The sequence below is a fragment of the Herpailurus yagouaroundi genome, unplaced genomic scaffold (assembly GCF_014898765.1).
Source record: "Herpailurus yagouaroundi ecotype Mexico unplaced genomic scaffold, PumYag 139, whole genome shotgun sequence".
In the NCBI taxonomy this organism is placed as follows: Eukaryota; Metazoa; Chordata; class Mammalia; order Carnivora; family Felidae; genus Herpailurus; species Herpailurus yagouaroundi.
Genome location: NW_024412394.1, coordinates 83,348,086 through 83,361,520, shown reverse-complemented (window position 1 = coordinate 83,361,520; position 13,435 = coordinate 83,348,086).

Genomic DNA, 13,435 nt, shown 5'->3' with positions numbered 1-13,435 from the left:
GAAGATATATGAACCGACATGTTTGTTGCAGCATTATTTACAATAACCAAGATATGGAAGCAACCTAAGTGTCCATTAGTAGATGAATGAATAAAGAAATTGTGTTATATATATATATATATATACACACATATATATGTATATACATATGTACATACATATATATGTATATATATATATGTATATATTCCATTATGCATAAAAGTAATATTCCATTATATATATCTAATATATATACATATATTATATATGTAATATATATACATACATATACATATATACATACATACATATATATACATGTATACATATATATACATATATAATATATGTATATATATTAGATATATATAATGGAATATTACTCAACTATAAAAATGAATGAATTTTTGCCATTTGCAACAACATGGTTGGAGCTTGAGGGCTCCATTGTGCTAAGTGAAATAAGTCAGACAGAGAAAGACAAGTATTATACAATATCTTTTATATATGGAATCTAAAAAACAAAAAAATAAAAAAAAAAACAGAATACCAAGCTCACAGATACAGAGAATAGATTGGTGGTTGCCACAGGCATGGGGTGGAGGATGGAGAAATGGGAGATGGGAGAAATGGGTTCAGGGAGTCAAACACTAAAAAAAATAAATAAATAAAAATAAAAAAGAAAACAGGCCAATGCTGTAGATACCTGGTAAATGTTAGTTCAGCTGCATTAAGTCTGTGTATGTTTTATAGTAAGTGCTAAAGAGGAAAGATTATCTCATTTTCTTGGTACTACACTGAACGTAGCAAGATATATACAGAAAATTTATAAGCTTCTGATTGTGATGACACCTTAAGAACGGGAAAATAAATCAAAATATCTTTAACACTGACATGAATCATATATTTCCATCTTTGATTATTTAAAAAATTACCAAAGAATTCTTCAACAATGTTTTCCAGTTACTTCTTTCTCTGTTCTTGAAATTTCCTGCATCAAGCAGGCATCGTACCATCATTTTCAGTACATTTTCAAAATCAAGCATTGAGGCAATGGGCAATGTTCTAATTTAGAAATAGAAATAGAGAAGATTTTTAGGAATGTAGTAATTCAGCTTTATGGAAAACAGGAAAATGACTCAATAAAACCATCTGGTCACTAAAAAAAAAAAAAAAAAAAAAAGCGTATGCCACACTTATGTGTCCCTGTTGTATGAGTGGCCTAGCATGGTATGGGGCCTGCTTAAAATCACCACTAACAGCTGGTTACCATTCAGTTGCTATTGTTGGTGCCCAGTTATTTTAGGTTTGTCTTGGCCCTGACAGTGGCTAACATCTGCTAAGTGATGGCTCAATTTGTGGATCCAGGTCTTTAGGATTTAAATGCCCCTGAATTTAAAAGGGCAATCTAGGCCTGTATGGGAGCTTCTTCAAAGTTGACCTGAATCCTTGCAAAAGGTTGCAAGCTGTCATGGTTTCCTGGGTTTTACACAGCCTGGACCTTCCTTTTGTGATGGTAGCTGCCCCTCCAGGCTCCTCCAGGGCTGGTAGGATTTGGTCGCCTCCTCTAAGTAGCAACAGGAGGGTATTATTAATAGCTTGGGGCAACTAGATAACTGCTTTCAAAAGTTTCTAGATTTTTGCCACGTGAGGCTGTCCTTGGTGAGAATTATATTTGCATACATATGTGTGCATTTGGGGCTGTGAATCATAGACATTTGCTGTGCATTTAGCTCACGCTTTTACCAGGAATCAGCTAGACATTGGAAGTTGGCTTTGGAATTTGTTATATCTAGTGCCAGGTCAAACTTGTTTGAAAGTTCAGGAGGTAAAAGGCCCAAATGGTAATAAAAGCAAGAAAAATATCATTTACTCTGGCTGAGCAACTGGTCAATCTCAAGTAATTATACCTTCTTTTTTGTTCATATTTATTTTTTCCCCTATTTACAGTTCCTAGAACTTAGAAAGTGCTTGCCTATATCCCACTGTCCCCCCTCACCACCTTAAGACAAAGAAGTCATTTATTTTAAAAATCCAATGGTCTTTAGTATAATTTCGATGTATGTTTGAGTTAATTTTAGAGTAGGAAGAGTAAATGAAATGCAATATTTACATTTTGCTAATTTTCTTCTCTTGTTAGAAAGCTGCTATTTTGCAGAAAGAAAACTATGTTAAAAATGTATGTATTTTAACTATAAAAATCAATTGTCATAAATTGTATATATAGCAAATCACATGGGAAGTCTTTATTTCCTAATTTAAAAAAGCTGCCTCAAAGAAATGTTTCAGCACACAGAGGCACATGGGCCACTTGGCAGACGGCCTAATTGAAACCAAGGGCCCAGGAGAAGAGCTGAACTCTGCATCTGCCGTCCAGAACTGGCTGCACTACACTTTGAACCAGTGCTGATGGCTTTGTACACAAAGATCAAAATGAGTTTGTTTTATTCAGCTGGGTTGTGGAGGTGCACGTATTTTGGCTTCTGGATGCAATAAAGCATTGAGCTCTCAGATAAACAAACTATAAATCTAATCAAGCCTGGGCACAATGATAAGTAGATTGCTTGAGAGGGAGAGGCGGGGTGTGGTGGTGGCAGTGGTGAGGGTGTCCGATGAGAGAGAGAATGAGGGAGGGGGAGAGGGAGTGAGGGAGAGAGAGAGAGAGAGAGAGAGCGAGCGAGAGCACGCCTCAGAAGATAAAATGGTTCATACAGTGGAGAACTAAACATGAATCTTGGTATGTTGCCAGTTTTAACAACTATTTCTTCTCCCCACCCCCTCCTTTCTTTTCTTGTCATGCATGTTACAGTGAGATTTCAGCTATTCTCTATTGAACTGTCTTGGGAGATACATCGATTCCTTGAATGGAAGCAGGTGAATTATTGTAAAATGTTTCTTCTTGAGAAGGAGTTGAGGACTTTGAAGTATTTCCCTATCTGTTCCTCAAAGCAATATGGGCAAATAATATGTAGTTGGTGTGGTCCTGCTGTGCTATGTGTAGCCATCAGTAGTATTATCATGCAAACTTTATTTGTCCAGTTATGTACTTGGAAGTAAAACAAAAGAATGATGAATATTTCTTCTTAAACATGTTTAGATGCAACCACTCCTAAGCATGCTTGAATGTTTCAGCTATGACGAAGAAATGGAAAGGTGTTATTGATTTATTCATGTGCGTTGGATGCTTTGGCCCACCGCACTACTTCAAATATTGTTGGAATCAATCCATTTCCTTACTTTACTAAGTACCTGCCAGATAAATCTCCAGATATGATAAAATATGTGTCCATTAGGAATGACTGAATTCCACAAGTAGATTTCACCTGAAATCTGAATGATGAAGTTTTCATTTAAAGTGAATACATAGGTTGACAGGTTTAAAAACTGCCCAAGAAATAAATAACAGTGACTTAGAAATTTCCTCTAGTAATACAGGAATCCTGGTTGTGCAATAAAGAATAGATTTCTAAAAAGTGGACATCAATAGCCTGAATCACTAATTAGATATTTACAGCATATTAATTGCTTTAAAAAACTTTTCTTTTTAATATTTATGGTATTGAGATATACAATTCACTTACCATAAAATTCAATATTTTCAAATGTACAATTTAAATAGTTTTTAGTCTGTTCACAAAGTTGTGCAACCATCGTTTCTTTCTAATTCCAGAACATTAAGTAATCTCTACACCCTATGCAGGGCTCAAACTTACAACTTTGGGATCAAGAGTTGCATGCTCTACTGACTGGGCCAGTCAACCCTAATTCTAGAACATTTTCATTGCCTCAAAAGAAACACTGTACTTATTAGCAGTCTTTTGTGGAATTTATTGATGGAAACTTCAGGAAACTAGTACTTTGTAACTTTCAATTTGAATAAAGGTTCATTTGTAGTTATGAAAAGTCAACTTTGATATTTTTTGCATCTCCAATTTCCATGCTATTAAGATTTTTTTCTGTAGATAACAAAAATATTTCAAGTATGCAGCGAAATGTAGTAGTTTAGAGAGTTCAGTACTGAACTGGATAGCTTTTTGTATGAACTACCTAAGTCTGTTAGCATCTCAAAGTTTTTGTTTTATTGCATATGAGCCAAGCATACTCATGAATTGAATTGGGCACTACATTGTCTAGAGTATTATGCTAGGAGTCATGTTTCTTGTTCAAAACATATACAGAAAGTTCAATAATTATTTTAATAATTTGAATAATAATGAAGAACAGGAAGAATAAAATGATGGTGATGAGGAAAGATATTAATATAATTTATTGATCATCCTACTGTGTTATGAATTTTATTATGGTTCTCATTTAGTAACTCATTTCTTCTCAATTTATGTTCATAATGTAGTATCAAGTGTAACACAAGTGTAACATGGTCCTAAGCAGCAGAAACCAGCCCTAATTATCTGCAGGAAAACAGTGAGTTTATTGGAAATATATCTAGAGTCTCTGGCCTCTGTGGGAGTACAAAGGACCAGGCTTATCAATTAGAAGAAACCAAGGGAGCTATAGGAGACTGGGCAACAGAAATATAGCTGTATTCATACCTCAGAAACAATCTGATGCCATGGCACTGCCACTCCTGATGCCATAATGAATATGACCTCCTGCTTTCCTGGTATCATTGCGTTAGTTGCTTAAGATTCAACAACCAAGAAAAAGCATCTGATTTACTGAATTTATATTAGGTGTCCACTCTATGGAGAAGCAAGGGAGGAATAAGTCTATTTGGTGTCTGTGATGGTTAATTTTATGCATCACCTTGGCCAGGCCACAGTGCCCTGATATTTGGTCAAATGTTATTCTGGATATTTCTATGAAGGTGTTTTTAGATGAAATTAACATTTAAATCAGTAAACTTGAATAAAACAGATTACTCTCCATAATGTAGATGACCCTCATTCAATTAATTGAAGGTCTTCCTGGAATGAAGACTGAGCCTATCCCAGCAAGAAGGAATTCTGCTAGCAGACTGCTTTGGACTTGAAGTGAACTTTTCCCTGAGTCTTCAGCTTGCTAGCCTACCCTGTTAGGTTTTGGAGTCCCAAACCACATAATAACATGAGCCAATTCCTTTAAAAAAATCTTCTCTCTCTCTCTCTCTATGTCTCTTGCTTTTCCTCCCCCCCCCCCCCCCCCACGCACAGACACATCTATTGGTTCTAGTTCTCTGGAGAACCCTAACACAGCTTATTTTGTAGGAGGTGGCTGAAACATTCAGATTTCTACAAAAGGAGGGATTACCTAAATAAATTTGGATCACTAATAGGAAAGAAAGACCTTAATGATGAACACTCAAAAAGTAAGAAATGTCCATTACACATAATAATATATGAAGATAGTGTCTAAATTCTGAGGAAGAGGTATTCACAGATATGAAGTTAATCTTGAAAGAAGTCACAGAAAAATATTTTCTAAAAGAAGAGAGACATGAATTGAAGGAGTGGGAGGAAGAAGATAGTCTAAGAGGAATAAAGATGGGCAGATGATCTTCCACTGAGGTGGCAATATAGTATTATATGGAGGAAATAATGCTGTTCCAGACCTTTGAATACCCTGAAAGCCTCTATTTTTTGCCTCTTGGATGCCAGCTTCCATGTAAGAACTGCAACTACCCAGAAACCTTCATGCTATGAGAAGTCCAAGCCACATGGAGAGACCCCAAAGAGAGGGAGAAGGACATCATACACACAAGGAGCAGTTAGGTGAAAACATATGAGCAAAGACATTTTTTAAGAAGTGTATTCTCCAGCTACTCTACCTATCCAAGCTGATGTCAAGAAGATCAAAGAAGAAACATCTAGCTGAGCCCTTCTTGGACACCTTAGCTCCAAATTATAAACCAAATAAAATGGTTGTTTTATGCCATTATGTAGTTTTGGGAACAGTTTGTCAATGCAAGATTCCTGTCACATATGCCATCCATTTGAGGTGATATTCTAAAATATTGGAGGTATACAATCAAAGTCAGGTGACCAAGTGAGGTTCCTGAAGGTAAAGTTTAGAAAATACAGAAGTCAAGGTCTGAGGTTGAGACACACCAGTATGAATGAATGGTTAGGGGGAAAATACCCCAGATATTCAGAAGGCAACAGAACAGTCAGAGAAATCAGAATTAAACTAAGAAATGCTTTACCACTTGGGGCGCCTGGGTGGCGCAGTCGGTTAAGCGTCCAACTTCAGCCAGGTCAAGATCTCGCGGTCCGGGAGTTCGAGCCCCGCGTCAGGCTCTGGGCTGATGGCTCGGAGCCTGGAGCCTGTTTCCGATTCTGTGTCTCCCTCTCTCTCTGCCCCTCCCCCGTTCATGCTCTGTCTCTCTCTGTCCCCAAAATAAATAAACGTTGAAAAAAAAGAAATGCTTTACCACTCAAGTGCAAGATATTAAAAGGGGCAGTGGGAATAATATGTGCAGCAGACAGAACAAGTTCAATGAAGATAATTTATTTTGTTGAGATTAATAATGATCTTGTATAGAGAAATTTTATTTATTTTTTAATGTTCTATTTTATTTTTTAGAGAGAGAGAGACAGAGTGCATGCAGGGGAGAGGCAGAGAGAGAGAGGGAGACACAGAATCCAAAACAGTTTCCTGGCTCTGAGCTGTCAGCACACAGCCCGATGCAGAGCTTGAAGCCATGAACTGTGAGATCATGACCTGAGCTGAAGTCGGGTGCTTAATGGACTGAGCCACCCAGGGGCCCCTAGAGAGCAATTTTATTAGAGTAAATATTGAAACTAAATTGGAGCAATAATGAGATTAGGTTTGGGTACATGTTTAGTAGGATTATAGTACTTTGGACTATTAACACCAATGTTCAAACCCTTTTAAAAGAAAAAGGAACAAAAATCTAATGTGTGTTTTACTAACAGAAATTTATTTTATAAATGATAAAATTTGTAAGTAAAATGAATTTGTTTTATGTTATAAAATATATGTGTAAATTTATCTGATAAATTTAAATTTACAGAACTTCTAAAGAAAATATACAAGAAGAATAAGACAATTTTAAAGAAAATAAAAATTTGAAATTTGAATTTGTGGTTCAAATTAATGGTTACTGTTTTATATCGTCATTAGCCATTTATTTGAATAGTTTGTTTTTTTAATGTTTATTTATTTTTAGAGAGAGAGAAAGAGAGAGCATATGCACATAAGTGGGGAGGGGCAGAGAGGCAGAGAATCCCACATAGACTCAAGCTGTCAACACAGAGCCTAATGTGGGGCTCAATGCCACAAACTGAGATCATGACCTGAGCTTCAATCAAGTCAGGCGCTTAACCCACTGAGCCACCCAGGAGCCGCTCAATAGTTTGTTTTGATTGCACTGTATTGTGACGTTCTCTCCACTTGGCCAGTGTTCTAGAAATAGATATGCATAGTTCTGAACATCTAAAAAGACCAATGCAGAGTTATAAACTTTCTAGTGAAGGCCACATTTGCTAGAAGTTCAAAATATATATCGAGATAGAAGAAGTTTTGTACCAAAATCTGCATGAAAATGATTTTAGCCTAAAATTCAAGATTAGTATCACCGTTTCTCCAGTGTGTTAAAGTGGATGCCTCAGTTGAGTGTCCAGCTATGGCTCAGGTCTTGATCTTACAGTTCATGAGTTAAAGCCCCACATTGGGTTCACTGCTGTCAGTGAAGAGCTCACTTTGGATCCTCTGTCCCCTCTCTCTGCCCCACCCCTGCTTGTACTCTCTCAAAAATAAACAAACATTAAAAAAAAGAAAATGTAAAAAATAATACTCAAAATAGGATTTGAAATTTTATTTCTATCAAACATTTGTGTGACTGTTGAATCTTCTCCATAGGCTTCTATGGAAAACTACTGGTTTAGATGAAACAAAGGGAACTCTTCAAGGCACTTTGCTTTCAGCAAACCTATTTTGGATACAAAGCAATTTCATTTGAACATAAAACTTATATTCTCCATGCTTTAGTCTGTTATTGTTTTATCTTTAATTACTATGGTTTCACCAAATTTTAAATTAATGTGTTCTTTAATTTTTTTTTATAAAACTTCTCATGGAAATTGGGTAGTTTCTGTATTATATGCTTTTGAGAACCTTTGACCCTTTTTAGAAAAAGACCTTGATAACCAGCTGTATGGCTCACTAAATTCTGCTCAATACCATGCAAGGACAATGGGATAGTCTTTCAGTTTGCTTATATTATTAGCTATTATGTCAGTATTAAAGATATCAGAAGGCATTTTAACCTCATAGATGAGGCAGACAGTAACTAAAAGTACTGTGACACCTGTTTGTCTCAATCAAGACTTTGGGTATCATTAGCAAAGAAGCATGTTGTGGCTTGAGTGGAGGTTTGGTCATCTCTACTTCAAGGTTGGAATTGCCCTAACTGTGCTAATAGCTATGTAATATGGACACTTCTGTTTTGGATACAGGAGGAAGAGAGCTGTTCTGATGCTACAGTTTGTGAAACATAACACCATTATCTGATTCTTTTATTAAGTGCAGTTGTTCACACCTAACCTCATATTTATCATCTTACATTGTTATCTCGAGATATTTATTCTCTAATGGAATCTTAATAGCTTTATGGGAGAGGCCTTGTCACCCCTATTTAACTGTAAGCTCTTTGAAGACAATGGGAAATGTCTCATAACTTTAGTTGCTGCTTGTACATAGTAGTTTCAGGCACAGACTAGGAATGCAATACAGGTTGATTAACTAATTAATATAATGTCTATTGAACTCCTGTATCATGCCAGTGGATATGCTAAGTGCTATGTGCACAATAGTGATATGGCATAGGTTCTACCCCCTTAATAAGTTGTAAAAGTAAAAAGAGTATGTATATATATTTTACATATATAGAAAAGTAGTGAGGTTTAGAACTTACTTGCATTCCAAACTTGCAATATTATTAATTTTATTTTAGATAATCCAGTGTTTTTTGTTAATTTACAAAAAACATTCAGTATTAATAGTGTTATAAAAATATGGAGCATATCTTTTTATTAAGAAGACTTTTATTTATTTCTATTTATTCTTTTATTAAAATATTTTTTTAATCTAGTTGTATAATTCAGGAAGACATTTGTGAAAATTCTTTTGTGTCCTTTTTCTTTTTTTATTGAAATATAGTTGATGCACAATGTTACATTAATTTCAGGTGTACAACATAGTGATTCAACAAATCTATTGTGCAATGCTCACCAAGAGTTAGCTACCATCTGTCACCATAAAGTGCTATTACAGTGCCATTGACTATATTCCCTATGCTGTATGCTTTATCCCCATGATTTATTCATTCCATAACTGGAAGCCTGTATCTCCACTCTCCTTCACCCATTTTGCCAATCCCACCTCCTACCCCAGTAACCATGAGTTGTTTTTTTTTCTGTATTTATGGGTCTGATTCTGTTTTCTGTTTGCCTATTTGTTTGTTTTGTTTTTTAGATTTCACGTATAAGTGAAATCATATAGTATTTGTCTTTCTCTGTCTGACTCATTTTACTTAACATAAAACCCTCTATGTTCATTGATGTTATCACAAAATGGTAGGGTCTCATTCTTTTTCTTGTGGCTGAGTAATATTCCATTGTATATGTATATGTATAAATATACATATCTCATCTTTATCCATTAATCTATTGATGGACACTTGGGTTGCTTCCATATCTTGGCTATTGTAAATAATGCTGCACTAAACATAAAGTTGCATGCATCTTTTTGAATTAGTGTTTTTGTTTTCTTTGGGGAAATACTCAGTAGTGGAGCTACTAGGTCATATGACATTTCTATTTTTAACTTTTTGAGGGACCTCCTTACTGTTTTCCACAGTGGCTGCACCAATTTACATTCCCACCAACAGAGGATTTATTTTTCTCCACATTTTCTCCAACACTTGTTATTTCTTGTGTTTTTGATTTTACCCATTTTGATAGGTGTAGGGTGATATTGCATTGTGATTTTGATTTGCATTTCCCTGATGATCTTGAGTATCTTTTATGTGTATGTTGGCCATCTGTATATCTCCTTTGGAAAAATGTCTGTTCAGGTCACCTGCATATTTTTAATCAGATTATTTGTGTGCGTGCATGTGTGTGTGTGTGTGTGTGTGTGTGTGTGTGTGTTGAATTACATAAGTTCTTCATATATTTTGGATATTAGCCCCTTATCAGATATATCTTTTGCAAATGTCTTCTCTTATTCAGTAATCTACCTTTTTATTTTGTTGATGGTTTCCTTCACTGTGCAAAATATTTTTATTTTGGTGTAGTACCAATAGTTTATTTTTGCTTTTGTTTCCCTTGCCTGAGGAGACCTATGTAGGAAAATGTTGCTCAGGCTGATGTCACAGAAATTACTGCTTATGTTATCCTCTGAAAGTTTTATGGTTTCATGTCCCATATTAATCCATTTTGATTTTGTTTTTATATATGGTGTAAAAAGGGATCCAGTTTCACTCTTTTGCATGTAACTGTTCAGTTTTCCCAGCTTTGTTACTTAGTTCTTAATTATGTTCTCAGTGTGTTGAAACCTGTTGAAGTTTTTTATTTTCTAAGAAAACTAGTTAGGAAATGGTTCATGCTCGGGATTTCTCTTCATTATGCTTTATAAATGGAAGTAACTTAAAATAAACTTTAGTGCTACTGAATGATCCTGTTTCAAGTTGAAACTGAATTGAAAATCTACATGGCCTTGAGTCCCTTGGATTCTGAGTCTTCCCTTAGGCGTCTACATCAGGAGTATCTCTTCTTAACACAGTCTCTGGCCCAGGATTTCCTAATGTTCAACGTGGAAAAAATATCATTAGTTAAGGCCAGATGGAAAATAAAGGGAGGTATGGTAAAATAATGTTGGGGTGAACAGTGATCCTTAAGTATTATCCTTCCCTTTATTTCCCAGAAACTTTCAGCTTCATTCATGAAATGGAGGGTCTTCCAGTGTTAAACTCTGAACTTCTAAAATATGGTAAATCCCCTTCAAGATGAAACTATTTGGAGAACTATTCATGACATTCTTTTTTTTTTTTTTTCAACGTTTTTTATTTATTTTTGGGACAGAGAGAGGCAGAGCATGAACAGGGGAGGGGCAGAGAGAGAGGGAGACACAGAATCGGAAACAGGCTCCAGGCTCCGAGCCACCAGCCCAGAGCCTGACGCGGGGCTCGAACTCACGGACCGCGAGATCGTGACCTGGCTGAAGTTGGACGCTTAACCGACTGCGCCACCCAGGCGCCCCTACATTCTTAAAATACTTGAAATACAGATTATTTGGAAAGAAAGGCAATTTAACATCTCATAGTGAAAAACTTAAATATAGTGTATCATCACCATATAGATAAATGATTTACTATTCTAATTCCTAGGAAGGACTTAAGCCTGCCCTGGCTGTACTCTGGCTATTCAGAAGGTGCTACAGGCTTCAGAGAGCTATGGTAGGGTATGGGATGGATTAATGTGAAATCCAGTGGCTGGCAACTGAATTATTACAGTTGTGTGTTCTTTGATCTAGAATCCTGAAATAAATCCAGAATCTGTAGTAATGCTAGTGTTAAGATAAATAAAAGAAGGAAAGGAGATAATTATTACACCAATTTTCACTAGTGACTATTGATTTAGTGAAGTATTTTGATTTTTTTAATGAAAAATTTTCCTTATAGTGAAATATATTTGAATTAACTGTGACTTAGGTATATAAGCAGTTGTGTGAACTTTTCAATGGAATTTAAATTTCATAATGCAATAGAGACTTTTGTAAAATTGATATAAATAATTAACCTTATAAGGGACATTGACTAAAGAGATAACAAGGAGAGAAATCTATTTTAAACAAATAACTAGAAATAGCTGGGGAATGTCAATTTAATGAATGATTTTCTGTCCTCAAAGTGGTAAATAGCAGAAAATACAATTCTTAGCTTGGGTTACGTTGTACTATGATATCTCAGTGAAGTCTTGGAACATTTTAGCATCTATATTTTTGGTCAGCATTACTGATTGATATTTTTCTTTTCTTCTGCATTGTTTATAATAGTAGAGATACAGTCCTTGTATTTACAAAAAAACGGCAAATAGACTAACCGTAACTATTCTAAGTGAACCTAAACTTGCAAGTAAATAATACAAATGGCAAAACATTCCTTTTTCTGTAAGGAAGATCAAGATTAAGTTTACAAAAAGATAAACATTTCATTCCTTTGGAGTTGGCTTTCCTAGATACAAAGATCTTTTTAATGCTTAGAAATGCTGTCTATATTTTTAAAATGAGGATTTCATACTTCAAACTTCAAGTCAAAAATTCTCACATAGGGACTTGAGCTGGAGGAAGGGGAAGATGGCAGCAGAGTAGGAGGACCCTAGGTTCATCTTGTCCAATGAACATAACTAGATAACCATCAAATCATCCTAAATACCCCAGAAATTTACCTGAAGACTGACAGAACAAACTGCACAACTAAAGGGAAAGAAGAGGCCACATGGAAGAAGGTAGGAAGTTGGAAGATATGATTTAAAGGAGAAATGGATTGTGAATGCTGTGGAGGGGAAGGAGCTGTGTTCACACAGGACAGAGAGAGAGAGAAAGAGAGAGAGAGAGAGAGAGAGAGAGAGAGAGAGAGAGAGGCACACAGGAGAACACACAAGTTGTACATTTTCCCAAAGCAATTGGCTTGGAAAATGAGAGGGGCTGAATTTTGTGAGTTCTTGCAACTAGCAAGACTTAAACCTGAAATTTTAAAGATCAGTGGGCTTGGCTGGAATAGAGCCTGAAGGGCACTTTCCTGATCTTGGAGAGAAGACAGGCAGACAACCCAGGGGTAGATGGCATGGAAACAGTGATCTGATCTGAAGAACACCTGGGGCACACAGAGGGAGATTATTCACTAGCTCTTCTTAGAGTGCTTCGTTGAGAGGCAGTGCCCATGGAGAGGCCTCTCAGAAAACAAAGAAGCTGCCTGGCACCATTTCCCTCCCCTGACCCAGAGCATAAACTCAGAGCCACCTGGGGGGAAGCAGCACAGTTCAGACAGTGGCTGCCTAACTTGCTTACACCAAGCCCCACCCCTCTGGCAGAACTACCCTTCTCAGCCAAGCTTGCTTCAGTCCCAGAGTGGTGGACCCCTAGCCCAGAAGACCAGCACAAATCCCTGCCCACACCATATCACTTAACCAGAGAATTCTACAGGGCCTCAGTTCTGGTGGAGTGGTGTCAGGTCTCATTCCACAAGCTCATTTCACCGTATTAAAACTCCACATTCAGGCCAGGGGTCAAACACTGCCCACTGTAGGCAATGAGAGCATCTGCAGAAGTCTGGCTGAAGGATAGAGCAGCAAAAATACAAAAGCAGAATGCATGCAGCACACACCAGAAACACTGTTTGAAGTGCCTAGCCCTAAGCATTACATGATCTCTTCTTCATAAGACCATTATTTTCAGGAGCAGGATACATAATTGGCTCTTCTAAAACACAGAA